Genomic DNA, 17,376 nt, shown 5'->3' with positions numbered 1-17,376 from the left:
TATAAAGATACAGTTTTGTTAGTTATAGATTATCAAACAGTCCACTTCGCGATGTTTTGTAAAAAAGTAATTATTACGATTTGCTGATCTGCGTTTCCTCACATCTGCTCTGGAGGTCGTACTACCACTTTTATCACTGCCATATAATCACATCTTTGTGTTCTCGCCTACCACACACTGTACTTCGTTAGGTTGGCAAGAAATAGGTAAAAATACCAAAGAAGATGAAACATGTAATGGAGTCGCAATATTTACGCTGTGAAAAGCAGTGTACGACGAAATAGTTGTATCGAGTGACAAAAGAACAATAGTCCACCACAAAAAAGAGTGAGAAACATGGTGAACATTGTGTGGAAGACGAGAACACAAAGATGTGATCATATGGCAGTGATAAATGTGGTAGTGCGACCTCCAGGCCAGATGTGAGGAAACGCAGATCAGCAAATCGTAAGTAATTACATTTTTTACAAAATATCGCGAAGTGAACTGTTTGATAATCTATAACTATGTTCGCTAACAGGTTGCGCTGAGAGAGATATACATTCGCGTTTTGTAGGAATTTTGGATTGGCAAAACACTAATATGAGCAAATGCCGCTCAGTTACTAGTGATGATGCACTGTCATGACAGACGTGATCTTGGGTGGCAATTCTTTTTAAAAGAAGTTAGCCCATATACAGTATTATCAGAGTATTGAGTGGCCCACTTGTTAGCAGTCAGTGAACCAGCTGAAGAAAATTCGGAGCCTGTAAAGAGCAAGTTTCAAGATATTCTAAATAGAATTTGTAGCTATTTTGAACGGTCACCAAAGAATTCCAAAGCATTAAAAGATATGCAAGAAATACATAATGAGCCCAGGAAAACATTTGTTAAACCTTTTGCCTCTCGCTGGCTCTCAAGGGGAGAGGCGGCAAACTCACAACAAGTAAATTTTCAAAAGTATTATTTAGATTTCGAACGCATGCAGATTTGAGTGAACTCGCGCATACGACGGCTTAAGAGCCTTATATTGAAACCTGGTCCAATTTACAGTGCTTTTCTTGATTAAATACATACAGAATTTCAAGAAAGTGAGTTAGAATTTTGTAGGAACGTATACAAGATTCACTGCAGCATGGAATTGTTATTAAGCACACTCCAAATTCTTAAGTAACTTGCTTATAAACTTAGATGGGAGAGTAGAGAATTTAGATAAGAGTAATTAATATACTGTATCCTGAAAACTACAGAAATGATTACGAGTATGGGAATAAGCAAGTCACAGATACATATGCACTAATAAATTCTGCCACGTCTATAAATTTAAAATAATCTGTTACTGGAATGGACATTGCTTACAAAGATGTTGAACAGTATATCCAATGGAATTAGTTTAAAAGTGCTGGTAGAGTTCATTTATGTTAATAAGATTAGGGGACAATTCCCTCTTATGGAATTAGTTCTAAAATATACCGCTAGTATTCCCATGCACACAGTTGACTGTGACCAAGGGTTTAGCTGCATCGACAATAGAAAAACAGATATTAGAAATTGTCTTTCCATGGAATGGGTTAGTAAAATTTTTCTGAGTAGTATTAAACGACCACCTCGCAATACCTTTGATTTTGAAAAGGCATTCATTGTGTGGAGTACGCATAAAAGCCAATGTATTCTAATGTGATATGGTATAATGAAACACAAAATATACATGTCAATATTGACAGTTTGCTGTAGTTTAGATATGATATGTAATGTGTGAATACTCATGTGTAAGGGTTAATTTAAAAAAAAGAAATTTCATTTAGCAGATTACTGTTAGCTTTACTTTAATATATATGTATTTCACTTTTAAAACCATCATTGATAGTATAGCTTACAAAATTTTCTATTAGCAGAATTTTGCAAAGACTTTTCATATTTTAAACAAACGTAAAATTTGTCGTTTTTGCGATATTATGCTATTTTCTACTTTAAACACTGATTTGAACCCATCTCTTCCATAATCAAACCCAGTACCTTAAAAACTAAACCACCTCACTCGGTGTGAATGGAATATGACTGTGAAAGACTGATAATTTTCCGCCATGCTTTGAATAGTGATTTGAGAAGTATCTACAGAAATGACACAAGAAACAGAGTGGCAGGCATAGACACACAATAAAGTATACAAATTTACAAGGTATCACAAGGAAAGAATATCGCTGTTGTTCAGAAATCAGCATGAACTATAAAGACATATTCTTCTTCTCCTGCCACAGCTCCACACTCTGGCAATCTGTTACTTTCTTCTCAAAGAAATTATTCAGTTTCTCCGAAGATATGTGCCCAACGAAGTTGAATGATTTTTCTGGCAAATATGTCTTCAAACAGCCAACTCCAGTGAACCTTTGATAAGATCACCGTTCACACCCATCATTGCTACAGAAAGTACCATTGTTAAAAGTTATTGTTGTATCTGAACACCATCCCCAACAACGTTATCTATATCCATTACTATGCGCTTCTGAAAATCTAAACACCTTGCTTCAAAATCAGGCTTATGAAGTCACAATGCAGACCCACATCTCTTGAAACAAGTTCTACAATTGTCTATATGAGTCTGTATGAGCCCTTGTTTCTCTTATCTTCGTGGTTCTTACGCAAAATGTTCTTTGGAAGCAGTAGAATCGTTCTACAGTCAGCTTCAAATGCTGGTTCTCTAAATTTTCTCAGTAGTGTTTCGTGAAAAGAGCGTCATCTTCTCTCCAGGGATCCCATTTTGGGTTCACAAAGCATCTCCACATTACTTGTGTATTGATGTAATCTACCAGTTACAAATCTAGCAGCAGTCCTCTGAATTGCTAAGACATCTTCCTTTAATATGACCAAGCAGTGATCCCAAACATGCAAACAGTACTCAAGAAAGTATCACACTAGTTTTCTATGCATATCTTCTTTACACATGAGGTACACTTTCCTAAAAATTATGCTCAGAGAGATTATGTTCCTATTGGTACATTTAATTTTAAACCAACTTCCGAATGAGCTGAAGACTTGAAATTTTATAGACTGCACAGAACTGGATTACAATGCAATATTAGCTCGCTGTATTGTCAGTCTATTTGGTAGGGGTGGCTGTAGAGGTGAAAAAGGTTGATAGCACCTGGGATCTAGGCTGCCCTGAACAACTGGTGTGTTGTGTGGATAGGATGATAATGTGTTTTAGGAAGAATGTGTGCAGACAGGCACAACAGAACAGAGATGGAGGGAGAACGAGATGAATAGTGAGAGATGAGATGAGATGAAATGGGATGGGGGGAGGAGGAGAGGGGCTCAGGGATATGTGGGAGGGGACGAAATTTACAGAGAGAGGGAGAGGAGGCAGTGCACAGAAAGAGAATTAGGAAGAGATAGAGAGGGGGGAGAAGCAGAGAGTCAAAGAGAGGAGGAGATGGGGAGAGAGCAGGATAACGAAGAGACAGACAGAGAGAAGGGTGAGGAGAAGACGGAGGAGGGGGAGTAGGAGATGGACACAGAGAGAGGAGGAGACCAATTTAAAAACGTATTATATTAAGAAATCTTTTTATTGAAACAATTATTTATATTTACCAACTGGAGAGAAAGTGATAACTTGGTAAGTATGGCATGGTATTCTGGTGTAGTTCAGGGAAAGCGTAATCGTTGTTACGATGTCTTTGCAAGCGGTTAATGACACAGAAATGTTTCACCCTAACGTGATTTCAAGTGGTAGATGCAGAAATACAATCTTGAATTGGACTATAATTTATGGTACAATAGACCAAAAGAAAACGGATTTGGCGATGAGTATCTGATTTCAAAGTACAAGAAGTCTTCCAAAAAGACTGATATTCAGCTGGAACCGTTACTGAGATGGAAGACAAGAAGAATTGCCATTTTCCCAATTCAGCACCATGATATCTGAACTGTATACAAAAAAGCAGAAGCGTCGTTCTTGAACGGCAGAAGTGGATTTATCGAAGGTATTGTTTCACTGGCAGCAGCTTAAACCTGAAGACAACAACCTTATTTCCCGCGTTCTTGCTCTTTTGTTCCAAGTGATGGCATTTTTAACGATACCCTAGTTGAAAGATTTAGTCATGAAGAGAAATTAACCAAAATAAGACGTTTCTGTCGTTTCCAAACTGCTAAGAAATGTGCATTTGCCATGTATAGTCTTCTCATTGATGCACACGTAGGTTTCAGTGCAACTGAAGCTCTGCTAAGTGTGAAAAACAAGGCCGATTGAGGACTTAGATGGACTGGTGATGCGATTGGCACATTTTTGGAGAGTGTAACTGCACATGCTGCTGTGGAAGCCTTATTCTTTTCTGGTAGTTTTGCAGCTATACGTCGGCTTAAGAAGAGAGATTTGATGCCATTTAACAAAGAACTTATTTCTAGAGATAAGGGTCTTCACTGCGACTTCACACGTCGTGTTGTTCAGGAGCCCACAGAAGCGGAGTGATATGTATTATTAGAGATGAAGTACAGAGAGTACAGACATTTTTAACAGAGGCTCTGCCTGTAGCAATGATAGGCATGAATTGCGATCGTATGAAAATGTATACTGACTTTGTTGCTGATAGACTTCTTGTGGATTTGGGCTATTCAAAGGAATATTTGTCAGAAAACAAATTTGACTTCACAGAACACGTTTCCTTGGAGTGCAAGGCTCATTTCTGAAAGAAAAAAGCAGGAGAGGATCAGAAGTGTGGCGGTTATGATAAGCAAGGAAAAATGCGTTTACACTTGACGCTGATTTCTGAACAACAGTGATATTCTTTCCTTGTGCTCCTTTGGTACTTCGTAAATTTATGTATTTATTGTGATTAGTATCTTTCTATATGAAATGCTAGTTATGAAAATTTTCATAAATTACGAATAGTAGAGAAAATTGGGATCGGGCGTACGTCTTTTCTGGCCTATTTTTCATGTCCTATGCCATGACATTGGGTAAAGAGGAGCACTGCTTCGCGTTTTGCTGCTTTCTGCGGCAACAGCACTTTCATGCCGGCAACCACACCACCAGCTTCGCCGAGCCCCGCGCGGAGAGGCGACAGTGGAGGTCATTAGCGAAGTGGCGCCCACTCGCTCAACTCTCTGCACGTCCCCATCAATCGCCATCGCCCTAATCACAGGTCCATTCAGGGCCGCCCCTGTCATCACGGGTGGACGCAGGTGCGGTAACCACAGCTATCATTATGCACCGACCGGGAGTCATTGTCAGTGCGCAACTTTGATTTGGCGGCAAGCAGACTCCATTTGCGGAGTTGGCCTATGACATTTGTTCCCTAAGTAACCTGTCAGGAAGTAGAGAACGCGTTTTTGAGCTAAATAATCACTTTCTATTCTGCGGTACATGATATACATTCACCAGCATGACGGCGTACCAGATACTGAATGCATAAAATAAATTTTGAAGATTTAACATGTGCTCCATATTTGTAAAAATTTGTTTTATCTAGTATCATTATAAGACTTGTACTATTTATACAGTCTCTCATTATATTTACAGCCTCAGCTGCAGCAGAGTGTATGTGACTTTAAACTTCCTGGCAGATTAAAACTGTGTGCCGGGCCAGGAATCGAACTTAGGACTTTTAGCTTTTGCAGGCAGATAAAAATATCCAAGCAAGTATCAGGACCCACCCTCAGCTGCAAATCGTGCTTGTTTTGCTCAGTCGGCAGAGAGCCATCCAGAGAATCGAGAAGGTCCAAGGTTCGAGATCCGGCCCGGCACGTAGTTTTAATATCTTCCTGTACTGTTCCTATTGCTCTTCAGTGTCCATCCGGGTACAGTCGTTTAAGAAATACGATGTTTCGACAACTTACCTTACCGTCATCATCTGGCAACACCTGTAGAATGAACGTCTTCATTTTTTCATTCCTGATTCTGAAAGAGTCGGAAGGGCCACTGAGAGGATACGGTTTAATGGACCAAAGATGGTATATTTGTTCCGTTTATTTTCCAATTTTTCTTATCTTTTAACTAACTTACGAACTATTCTTAAACATAGGATTTACTTTTTTTGTTTTTTTGTTACTGAGACGCCCGCTAAACCCGCAGGGCAGAACAGGTGATTAGGATTGAGGAAACGGCGAAATAAGGTGTCAGTCAGGTTCACTCAAAATTGTAACTTATTATAACTTAATAACACCCTTAAACCAAAGCGGCACGTAGCCGAACCTTTAGAACTACGAGTTCAAAAAGGCAATTATTTCACGACTGAGGGCCACCAAACAAGAAATCTCAAAAGTCAACAAAATAAAAAATGCAGTTAAAATAGCAAATAAAATAATTAAAATATATATGGTATCACAGCTAGCCTAGAAGTCCTCAAGGCAAAAGTAGATAGAACAAACATATGCAAGGTGTAATACAAGCGGCTGAGGGCCACAATGAAATTTGAAAATTTTAAAATATATTACCATAATCTTTTAAGGCAGAAGGCCGCAGTGTTTTTACTCAAAGGGTAATATCAAGAATAAGTGCAGTAAAAACTAGAATTTTTAAATCATTGGCTATGATAGATTGCGGTTCTAGGCGCGCAGTCCGGAACCGTGCGACTGCTACGGTCGCAGGTTCGAATCCTGCCTCGGGCATGGATGTGTGTGATGTCCTTAGGTTAGTTAGGTTTAAGTAGTTCTAAGTTCTAGGGGACTGATAACCACAGCAGTTGAGTCCCATAGTGCTCAGAGCCATTTTTTATGATAGATTATAAACAGACAATTAAACACCGGTGAGAAAGACAATAAAGTAAACGGCACTCAGAAGCCTCCAGAGAGGTCGGTCTGCCCTCGTTCACTTAGGTGAGACAGGTGGTGAGCCCAACTACACTTGATCCGTCGGAACCCAACCAGGGGACAGCCACGGACCGACAGACACAACGACTCCCTTGCCACCAATCCGTACATGAGAAAGCAAACACAAAAAGGTTACGAACGTGATTATGCACAATGAAATATGGATTAGCTGTCAAAACTACACACCATGTTGGACAGCAACAACAGGTGAGGAAAGGACGCTGCCTGAAATTACGTCGGTGGCGTGGTCAGGTAACCAGAACACTAACGGCCACAAGGCAGAAAATTCCGCTGTTGCACTCGAATTATCGTCAACCAATACAGTTAATTGCACCACATGGCGGCTAAATTTCAGCAATAGAAACACTCAGTGTTGCTCACAGGAAAACCTCCCCAAAGTGAACCTCCGAAACGAACCACACCACATGAATGGCTTTGGTAGTTGAGACCAGTACTCAACTTTGATGTCGTGGGTCGGTGAACCACGAAGCTCGTAGCGATCGGACAGCTCCACACAAGCTCCGACACTGCGCAGGGACCTGCAGCAGACCCAGCCGACTGCACCGCGCGGAGATAACTTCCTTGGTCTGCAGCAACCGACCGACTCCTCTCAGAATGCTGCCAACGTCTAAAATAGTCTTCGGTGGAAATAACGCCAACCACACAGACAACCTGACAAACTCTTACATGAAGACGTGAAAGATACCCAACAGTAACGAAATACGCAAGAAGACAAAACGGGAGTCGATGCACACACACACACACACACACACACACACACACACACACACAGCCGACTCAAGAACGTTCGGCGAGCCAAAACGTGTCGTCCGGTAGGAAGACCGACCGACGATCCACCAAGACCGTGGCCCGGCTCGAGTGATGCGTGGCGGCAATGGTCGGCCGAGACGAGCCATGTCGACGCAGACCTCACTGCTGCTCCAATCCGACTGCATTAGTGCCGCATTATAACTCCCCGACTGGCACGCCCGGACTGCGCTACAGACGCGTTCGAACTGACTGGCACCCCGAACTCGCAACCTGAACTCCCCTTACGACAGACAACGACCGGGAAGTAATAACAGTCGACCAAAGGTACTACGAGAGGGGATATATCGATACGCGCTGCTAGCGCCGGTCACGGTCAGGCACAGCAGCAACTCAGTGACAGTAGTAACTTAAATTAACGTTGTGAGGTGGAAGTACGTTAAAAACTGGGTATATAATACATGACGGCGGGTACACGAGCAGCGCGAGGCTCAGTTACTTTGTTACTGTACAAGGCTTTAAACTACGTTCAGTTCCGAGGATTTAAGACTCAGTATCTTAACGTTCCCTGTTTTTGCGTATTATGTGTGTGTGTTTGTGTGTGTGTGTTTGTGTCTGTGGGTTTATGTGTACATATTTAACTGTGTTGACAGTATGTACACTCCTGGAAATTGAAATAAGAACACCGTGAATTCATTGTCCCAGGAAGGGGAAACTTTATTGACACATTCCTGGGGTCAGATACATCACATGATCACACTGACAGAACAACAGGCACATAGACACAGGCAACAGAGCATGCACAATGTCGGCACTAGTACAGTGTATATCCACCTTTCGCAGCAATGCAGGCTGCTATTCTCCCATGGAGACGATCGTAGAGATGCTGGATGTAGTCCTGTGGAACGGCTTGCCATGCCATTTCCACCTGGCGCCTCAGTTGGACCAGCGTTCGTGCTGGACGTGCAGACCGCGTGAGAAGACGCTTCATCCAGTCCCAAACATGCTCAATGGGGGACAGAACCGGAGATCTTGCTGGCCAGGGTAGTTGACTTACACCTTCTAGAGCACGTTGGGTGGCACGGGATACATGCGGACGTGCATTGTCCTGTTGGAACAACAAGTTCCCTTGCCGGTCTAGGAATGGTAGAACGATGGGTTCGATGACGGTTTGGATGTACCGTGCACTATTCAGGGTCCCCTCGACGATCACCAGTGGTGTACGGCCAGTGTAGGAGATCGCTCCCCACACCATGATGCCGGGTGTTGGCCCTGTGTGCCTCGGTCGTATGCAGTCCTGATTGTGGCGCTCACCTGCACGGCGCCAAACACGCATACGACCATCATTGGCACCAAGGCAGAAGCGACTCTCATCGCTGAAGACGACACGTCTCCATTCGTCCCTCCATTCACGCCTGTCGCGACACCACTGGAGGCGGGCTGCACGATGTTGGGGCGTGAGCGGAAGACGGCCTAACGGTGTGCGGGACCGTAGCCCAGCTTCATGGAGACGGTTGCGAATGGTCCTCGCCGATACCCCAGGAGCAACAGTGTCCCTAATTTGCTGGGAAGTGGCGGTGCGGTCCCCTACGGCACTGCGTAGGATCCTACGGTCTTGGCGTGCATCCGTGCGTCGCTGCGGTCCGGTCCCAGGTCGACGGGCACGTGCACCTTCCGCCGACCACTGGCGACAACATCGATGTACTGTGGAGACCTCACGCCCCACGTGTTGAGCAATTCGGCGGTATGTCCACCCGGCCTCCCGCATGCCCACTATACGCCCTCGCTCAAAGTCCGTCAACTGCACATACGGTTCACGTCCACGCTGTCGCGGCATGCTACCAGTGTTAAAGACTGCGATGGAGCTCCGTATGCCACGGCAAACTGGCTGACACTGACGGCGGCGGTGCACAAATGCTGCGCAGCTAGCGCCATTCGACGGCCAACACCGCGGTTCCTGGTGTGTCCGCTGTGCCGTGCGTGTGATCATTGCTTGTACAGCCCTCTCGCAATGTCCGGAGCAAGTATGGTGGGTCTGACACACCGGTGTCAATGTGTTCTTTTTTCCATTTCCAGGAGTGTATGTTCACCTTCTAGCATTTCTACAGTTTTTGCATTGCGGCTGATTAGCAGTAGTAATGTATACATGTATTTATAACAGGGAATGTACACTATGTGATCAAAAGTATCCCGACACCTGGCTGAAAATGACTTACAAGTTCGTGGCGCCCTCCATCGGTAATGCTGGAATTCAGTGTGGTGTTGGCCCACCCTTAGCCTCGATGACAGCTTCCACACTCGCAGGCATACGTTCAGTCAGTTGCTGGAAGGTTTCTTGGGGAATGGCAGCCCATTCTTCACGGAGTACTGCACTGCAGAGAGGTATCGATGTCATCCGGTGACGTCTGGCACTAAGTCGGAGTTACAAAACATCCCAAAGGTGTTTTGTAGGATTCAGGTCAGGACTCTGTGCAGGCTAGTCCATTACAGGGATGTTGTCGTGTAACCACTCCGCCACAGGCCGTGCATTATGAACAGGTCCTCGATAGTGTTGAAAGATGCAGTCGCCATCCCCGAATTGCTCTCCAACAGTGGGAAGCAAGAATGTGCTTAAATATCAATGTAGGCCTGTGCTGTGATAGTGCTATGCAAAACAACAAGGGGTGCAAGCCCCCTCTACGGAAAACACGACCACATCATAACACCACCGTCTCCGATTTTTAATGTTGCCACTACACACGCTGGCAGATTACGTTCACCGGACATTCTCCATACCCACCACCTGCCATCGGATTGCCATATTGTGTACCGTGATTCGGCACCACACACAACGCTTTTCCACTGTTCAGTTCTCCAATGTTTACGCTCCTTACACCAAGCGAGACGTCGTTTGGCATTAACCGGCGTGATGTGTGGCTTATGAGCAGTCGCTCGGCCGTGAAATCCAAGGTTTTTCACCTCCCGCCTGACATTGTACTTGCAGTGGATCCTGATGCAGTTAGGAATTCCTGTGCGATGGTCTGGATAGATGTCTGCCTGTTACACATTACGACCCCTCTTCAAGTGTCGGCGGTTTCTGTCAGTCAACAGACGAGGCTGGCCTGTACCCTTTTGTGCTGTTCGTGTCCCTTCACGTTACTTTTGGTGATTACGAAATAACTGATTTCCGAACTGGTAGGAAGATATGTATTTAGAGGCAGGGCAGACCTACATGCCAAGAGCTACATCACGAAACGCAGTATCTAATGGAGTGTGCTGTAAGAATTAGTTACCTGTATTTGAAGTAATAAGTGGCAAATCTGAACTGGTTCCGGTAGCTTCGAGTACAAGTGCAAAAGTGTTTCTTCTCGCAAAGCTAGCTTCGTCTTCCTGTCAGCTCGCACGACAGTTTTGTTCCATCCAGTCGTGGACAATAGCAGACGTTACTTCCCTGATGGCGTAATGCAGTTTCAGAAGCCTTAAGAACTTTGGTAAATCGAATGACATCCCCAGACAACCGACACGGAGACTCTGACTAGCTGCTTTGAACCAAAGTATTCCACTAATTAAAATAGTTTTTGTAAACAGTTCTGCACAGCTTCAAAGAAACTTATTTAAAAGACGACGTCACGGAAACGCCAAAAGCTGCAATACTGTTTATTTATTTATAGATAAGCAGTTTCGGTCAAGCGAACATCTTCAAGATTCGGATACTATTATATCAGGTTAAAAGAAAATCCGGCAGCAGTTCGCGCTCTCATGCTCAGAGTTGCTGATACTTGATCATGGAGACTCGCGTTCGATTTCCGGCCGGGTCGGAGATTTTCTTCGCACGGAACTGAGTGTACCTGTTTTCTTCACCATCGTTGACGCGCTAGTCGCCGACGTGGCGTCAAGTAAAAAGAAGACTCGCATCTCGCGATCTAAATTACCGGAAGAGGACTCTCGGCCAAATATGGCATACGCAGATTTCAAAGGAAATTTCCCCGACGCCAAGCCTATGCCCGCAATAGTAGTGTTCAGATCGTGACATGAACCGTAGCGCTCAGCACGAAAGCTTATTGACTCCTTCGCACATTTCTCGTCCCCTAATAAGTGGTACAACGGTGTCATTATTATTCGCTAACTACCGAAATATCGTCTGCGAGGAGTTCTTAAGTATAATGCGGTCATCTGTTACACATATTTTCAAATCCCTTGCAGATTGCTTCATTGAGTGACGTGTGTCGCGTCGGATAATGTTCCGAAAGATAGACACTATTTCAATGAGACAGCTGCTCGTCATCTTCAGAGACTTGCTGTCGTTGATCTGCAGTGGCTCGCCAATATACACTGAAGACGCAAGAAACTGGAACACCTGCCTAGTATCGTGTGGGGCCCCTCGCAAACAGACAGAAGCGCTACAACGTGACATGGCATGGACTCGACTAATGTCTGAAGTAGTGCTAGTGACACCTTGAATCCTGCAGGATTATCCGTAAATCCGTAAGAGTGCGACGGGGTGGAGATCTCTTCTGAACAGCATGTTGCAAGGCATAAAGGCATCCCAGTTATGCTCAACAATGTTCATGTCTTGGCAGTCTGGTGGGCAGTGCAAGTGTTTAAGCTCAGTAGAGTGTTCCTGCTGCCACTCTGTAGCAATTCAGGACGCGTGGGGTGTCGCATTGTCCTGCTGGAATTGCCGACGTCTGCACAATGCACAATGACATGAATGGATGCAGGTGATCAGACAGGATGCTTACGTACGTGTCACCTGTCAGAGTCGTGTCTAGACGTACCAGAGGCCCCATAACAGTCCAACTGTACGCTCCCCACACCACGACATTCATGAGATTGGTTGGTTGGTTGTTTGGGGAAGGAGACCAGACAGCGTGGTCATCGGTCTCATCGGATTAGGGAAGGATGGGGAAGGAAGTCGGCCGTGCCCTTTCAGAGGAACCATCCCGGCATTTGCCTGGAGTGATTTAGGCAAATCACGGAAAACTTAAATCAGGATGGCCGGACGCGGGATTGAACCGTCGTCCTCCCGAATGCGAGTCCAGTGTCTAACCACTGCGCCACCTCGCTCGGTTTCATGAGAGTGTTTCCATACTCGTATACGTCTATTTGATACATACAATTTGCAACGAGACGAAGACTCGTCCGACCGGGTAACATGTTTCCAGTCATCAACAGTCCAATGTAGGTGTTGACGGGCCCAGGGGAGGCGTAAAGCTTTGTGTCCTGCAGTCATAAAGGGTACACGAGGGGGCCTTCGTTTAAGAAAGCGGATATCGATGATGTTTCGTTGAATGGTTCGCATGCTGACACTTGTTGATGGCCCAGCATTGAAATCTTCAATTTGCGGAAGGGTTACGCTTCTGTCACGTTGAACGACTTTCTTCAGTCGTCGTTGGTCCCATTGTTGCAGGATCTTTTTTCGGCCGCTGCGATGTCGGAAATTTGATGTTTTACCAGCTTCCTGATATTCACGGTACACTCATGAAATGGTCATACGGGAAAATCCCCACTTCATCGCTACCTCAGAGATACTGTGTCCCATCGCTCATGCGCTGACTGTAACGCCACGTTCAAACTCACTTGAATCTTGATAAACTGCCATTGTAACAGCATTAACTGATCTAACAACTGCACCAAGCGCTTGTTGTCTTATATAGGCAATGCTGACCGCAGCGTCGTATTCTGCCTGTTACCATATCTCTATATTTGAATACGAATGCCTGTATCAGTTTCTTTGGCGCTTCAGTGTTTATGCTGGTTCGCTAGATAAGTGCAGGCGCCAAGGGGGACGGCGGAGGTGGCGATAGCGGGGGTGGGGTGTTATAGCGTCACCATAGAGCACGGCGACATCCAGTTCACAGTGCCGGAGAAACGGGCCTCGGTCTTCAAATTTGCGACGCGGGAAAAGCGCGGCGCGGGCAGAGTGTTGACGCCCAGTTAAATGTGCAGACTTCGAATCCCCGTCTGTGTTGACTCGGATACGTTCGTCTGTGCCCGCACACTGAATCTGGGCGCCAAAACTGCCCGCGCTCGCATGCTGGGCCACGACTTGAAGCCGCACTTTTTCGCATCGTGCATGCGAAGACCTTGGCCCGTTGCTGCCGTGCTGTATGATTCGTCTGCGACGACGCTATACCCCCCACCCCTTCGCGCTTGCGCCTTTCTAGCGAGGCAACTCGTGCATTGGTAGACAACTACAGCGATACGTCAGTAAGCACCTGAAGATGAGGAGCGGATGTCTCGTCTAAATATTGTTCAACTGTCACAACATTATCCGATGAGACACCCGAGAACCAAAGAAGCAACAATTGCGTCGGGAAAGTCTCAAACAGCACATCTGATAGCATTACAAGTTGCTAGGACAAGTGGCGCGGGCAGAGTAGATAAAGGTTTTAATAGGAGCTCATGTGCAAAGTGCAACAGACTCCCCTAGGAGAACAAATACCTTAGTTACTCAACGGCGTCTGCTTTGTGAAAGATAGACAGCACTATAATTTACTGTGACTCAGCTAGGTATGACATCTGAAACCAGCTGTCTAATGTGATAACAGTATCCAGTGCTAAAGGCATATGCGACACTCATAGGCGAAGAGAACGTGATGCCAATCCTGAGCGGTCCATTGGGCATGTTGTTACGCCCATCTGTACCGCGCTTCATAGTGTGGTGGTTGCAAAGATGGGCCGTGCGATGTCAGGTCACGGATTGCGCGGGCTGCACGAAAATCATTATTCAACAGGGTGACGTTGCTATCAGTGTTCCTCCGAGCCATAATCCGTAGGTAGCGGTCATCCACTGCAGTAGTAGCCCTTGGGCGGCCTGCGCGAGGCATGTCATCGACAGTTCCTGTCTCTCTGTATCTCCTCCATGTCCGAACAACTTCGCTTTGGTTCACTCAGGGACGCCTGGACACTCCCTTGTTGAGAGCTCTTCCTGGCACAAAATAACAATGCGGACGCCACCGAACCTCGGTATTCACCGTCTAGGCTTGGTTGAACTACAGACAACACAAGCCGTGTACCTCCTTCCTGGTGGAATGACTGGAACTGACCCCTTCCGTCTAATAGGCGCTGCTCATGCATAGTTGTTTACATCTTTGGCCGGTTTTAGTGACACCTCTGAACGGTCAAAGGGACTGTGTCTGTGATACAATATCCACAGTCAACGTCTGCATTCAGGAGTTCTTGGAACCGGGCTGATTGATACAAACCTTTCTCTGATGTGTGTACATATGGCAGGAGAACCCAATTGAGAGTTTTAGGACAAGAGACCAGTGGTCGAAAATAAATATTTCAGATGGTAGCAAGAATCGAAACACACACACTCTCTCTCTCTCACACACACACACACACACACACCACGCACACAATGTCTAAAATGTGTCTGCTGTTATCTTACCACGTTGCTGTAATCTCTTCTCTCACCCGTTAAACTATATTTTGTTCCCTTGGAGTTAATTATTGTAGCTCCATTCCGTTTCTTTTCTGCTGTTACCACTCTTCTCCTCAACAAAACGTGCGCCACTTCCATCAAATCGAAAAGGTATACAGCGGCGCATCGTGCCGCGAAGATCGCATCACCATTGCTATACTGTGCCATGTCCGACTTACGAGGCTACTGCAACCCTATAAGGACATGTTAGCGGTCACAAATCTACTAACGTCTCATTACTGCAGCAAAACACGTGGCTCACAATTGGACATTTCCTTATTTGGGATTGCTGTGGTCGTGACGTCAGAACTAACACGAACAGAAAATTGCCTCATATTCATCCCACCGATGCTGTCGTTTATTTTTATGTCTTTTTCTGCCTGTCTGCCCCCCCCCCCCCTCTCTCTTTCTCTCTCTCTCTCTCTCTCTCTCTCTCTCTCACTGTTCACCCGCTTGCAAGGGAACACGTATGTGTGCGCGCATGTGTGGGTATGTGTATGTGTCCGCGCGTGTGTGTGTGTGTGTGTGTGTGTGTGTGTGAAGTAGTGAGCTCCTTATAGGTCCACAATTACATTCGGTGAGTCACCACTTTCTCGCTGTTGTGTGTGTCCGGATTTTGTTTCATACATGTTGCTTGTTACAGCACGTCCTGATTTACTGCACTCGTGACTTCAGTGATCCGTCACTGAATTTTCGACTACGGTTGCAACCAGAGGCACGTTGACTGGACACAGAGTCTAAAACACAAGAGAGCCGATCTGTTCCGGAAACGAAAATCTTGCGTATATTTCATTCTTATCTCGCCGAAGACTTTGGTGCTCTGGTTAAGACACTGGACTCGTACTCGGGAATCACGATTTTGAAATCCTCCTCCAGTCGACGCTACAAATGTTTTCCATATTAGTCCTGAGTCACTATAGGCAAATACTGAAAGTAAAGAAAGACACCATCGTTTCCGCTAAGGCTCTTCAGTTGTAATAAATATTTTTGTTCTCCACTGCCGATCGGTTTCGGCAATTGTGCTGTTGTCCAGTTCACATTGATTAACAGCTATTTACTCTAGTTGCCCTTTAAAAATATAATCATAGATCCAGTACCCTTAACTTAAAGTTAAAACATGTTTTAATATACTCTTTTTAAGAGTCAAGATCGTAAGTAAATATTATTAAACGGTGACTTGTTTCGGCTGATGATACAACCATCTTGGGATCTGGAATGAAAACATAAAACTGCACCAAGGAAAAATGCCAGAAGGGATTACAGAAAACTTAATAATATAAGCAAAAGTTCAATTATGTGCCAATTATAAAAACATGTGTAGTGTCTGCTCTTAAAGCATGACAAAGTTCTCTGTTTTGGACTGACGTTTATGTTTATTTCTTAGGTCTTCAGAACCTATAATTTTAAATCAGCCGTGTATGTAATTATTTTATTGAGCTCCGTCTCATACATGAGCGTCCATTGTGATGCAGATGTTGTGTCTTTAGAGGCAGGGACTACGCATGGTTTTATAACATGTATGTAATTGACCTTTGGCTTATACTGTATTATTAAGATTTACGTCATTCCTTGTGGTACTTTTTCTTAATGCAGTTTTCTGTTAGTCTTTGAGATCTGAAAACGGCTGTGTAATAAGCTGAAACTGGACATCACTTAATGCTATTTACTTGCGGTCTTGAGGGTTAAAAGTCTTTATGAACATTTTGTTTTTTAACTTTACATAAAACTTTAGATCGTTTGTTTTCAAATTGGCTGTGTCAGGAATTAACCATGTACTCCTGACAATGGCGCATTAGACGAAACAGGAAAATATTGCAGAATGAAAATAAATATTTATCGCAACTTTACTGCCTTGCTGAAATGATGTCGTCTTAGAGTTTGTCAAAGCTATGGCGTCTGCCAGAAAGAAATCGAAAAGTCCCTATGGAACATTCCCTCCCAACCGATGATCAATCCTTGCGTTTTAAACACTTCTAATGACGTTTCATTTTCATGGTTTAAATGGCTCTGAGCACTATGGGACTTCACTTCTGAGGTCATCAGTCCCCTAGAACTTAGAATTACTTAAACCTAACTAACCTAAGGACATCACACACACCCATGCCAGAGGCAGGATTCGAACCTGCGACCGTAGCGGTCGCGGGGTTCCAAACTGTAGCACCTAGAACCGCTCGGCCACGCCGGCCGGCCATTTTCATTCATACATTTACATTATCCTCGTTAATACAGACACACACACACACACACACACACACACACACACACACACACACACACACACACACACACACACACTTTAGCGCTAGTGCACGTGTTTATCTGAATTAAGGGCAAACCTGAGCTACGATGATGAACAGTTCCCAGCGGTTCGTGTCTAGATTGCAGCTGAAACGTGTTTCGAAATAGATACAATTCAC

General features: G+C 44.8%; 1 pseudogene; it reads left to right on the top strand.

Moving 5' to 3' along the window:
- The first annotated feature begins 3,709 nt into the window (after positions 1-3,709).
- On the top strand, positions 3,710-4,745 carry LOC124777460 (annotated as a pseudogene).
- Positions 4,746-17,376: the final 12,631 nt, after the last annotated feature.

This window comes from Schistocerca piceifrons, chromosome 1, assembly GCF_021461385.2.
Source record: "Schistocerca piceifrons isolate TAMUIC-IGC-003096 chromosome 1, iqSchPice1.1, whole genome shotgun sequence".
Taxonomy (NCBI): Eukaryota; Metazoa; Arthropoda; class Insecta; order Orthoptera; family Acrididae; genus Schistocerca; species Schistocerca piceifrons.
The sequence above is the reverse complement of the archived record's forward strand: the minus strand, read 5'-3'. Positions and strand labels throughout refer to the sequence as shown.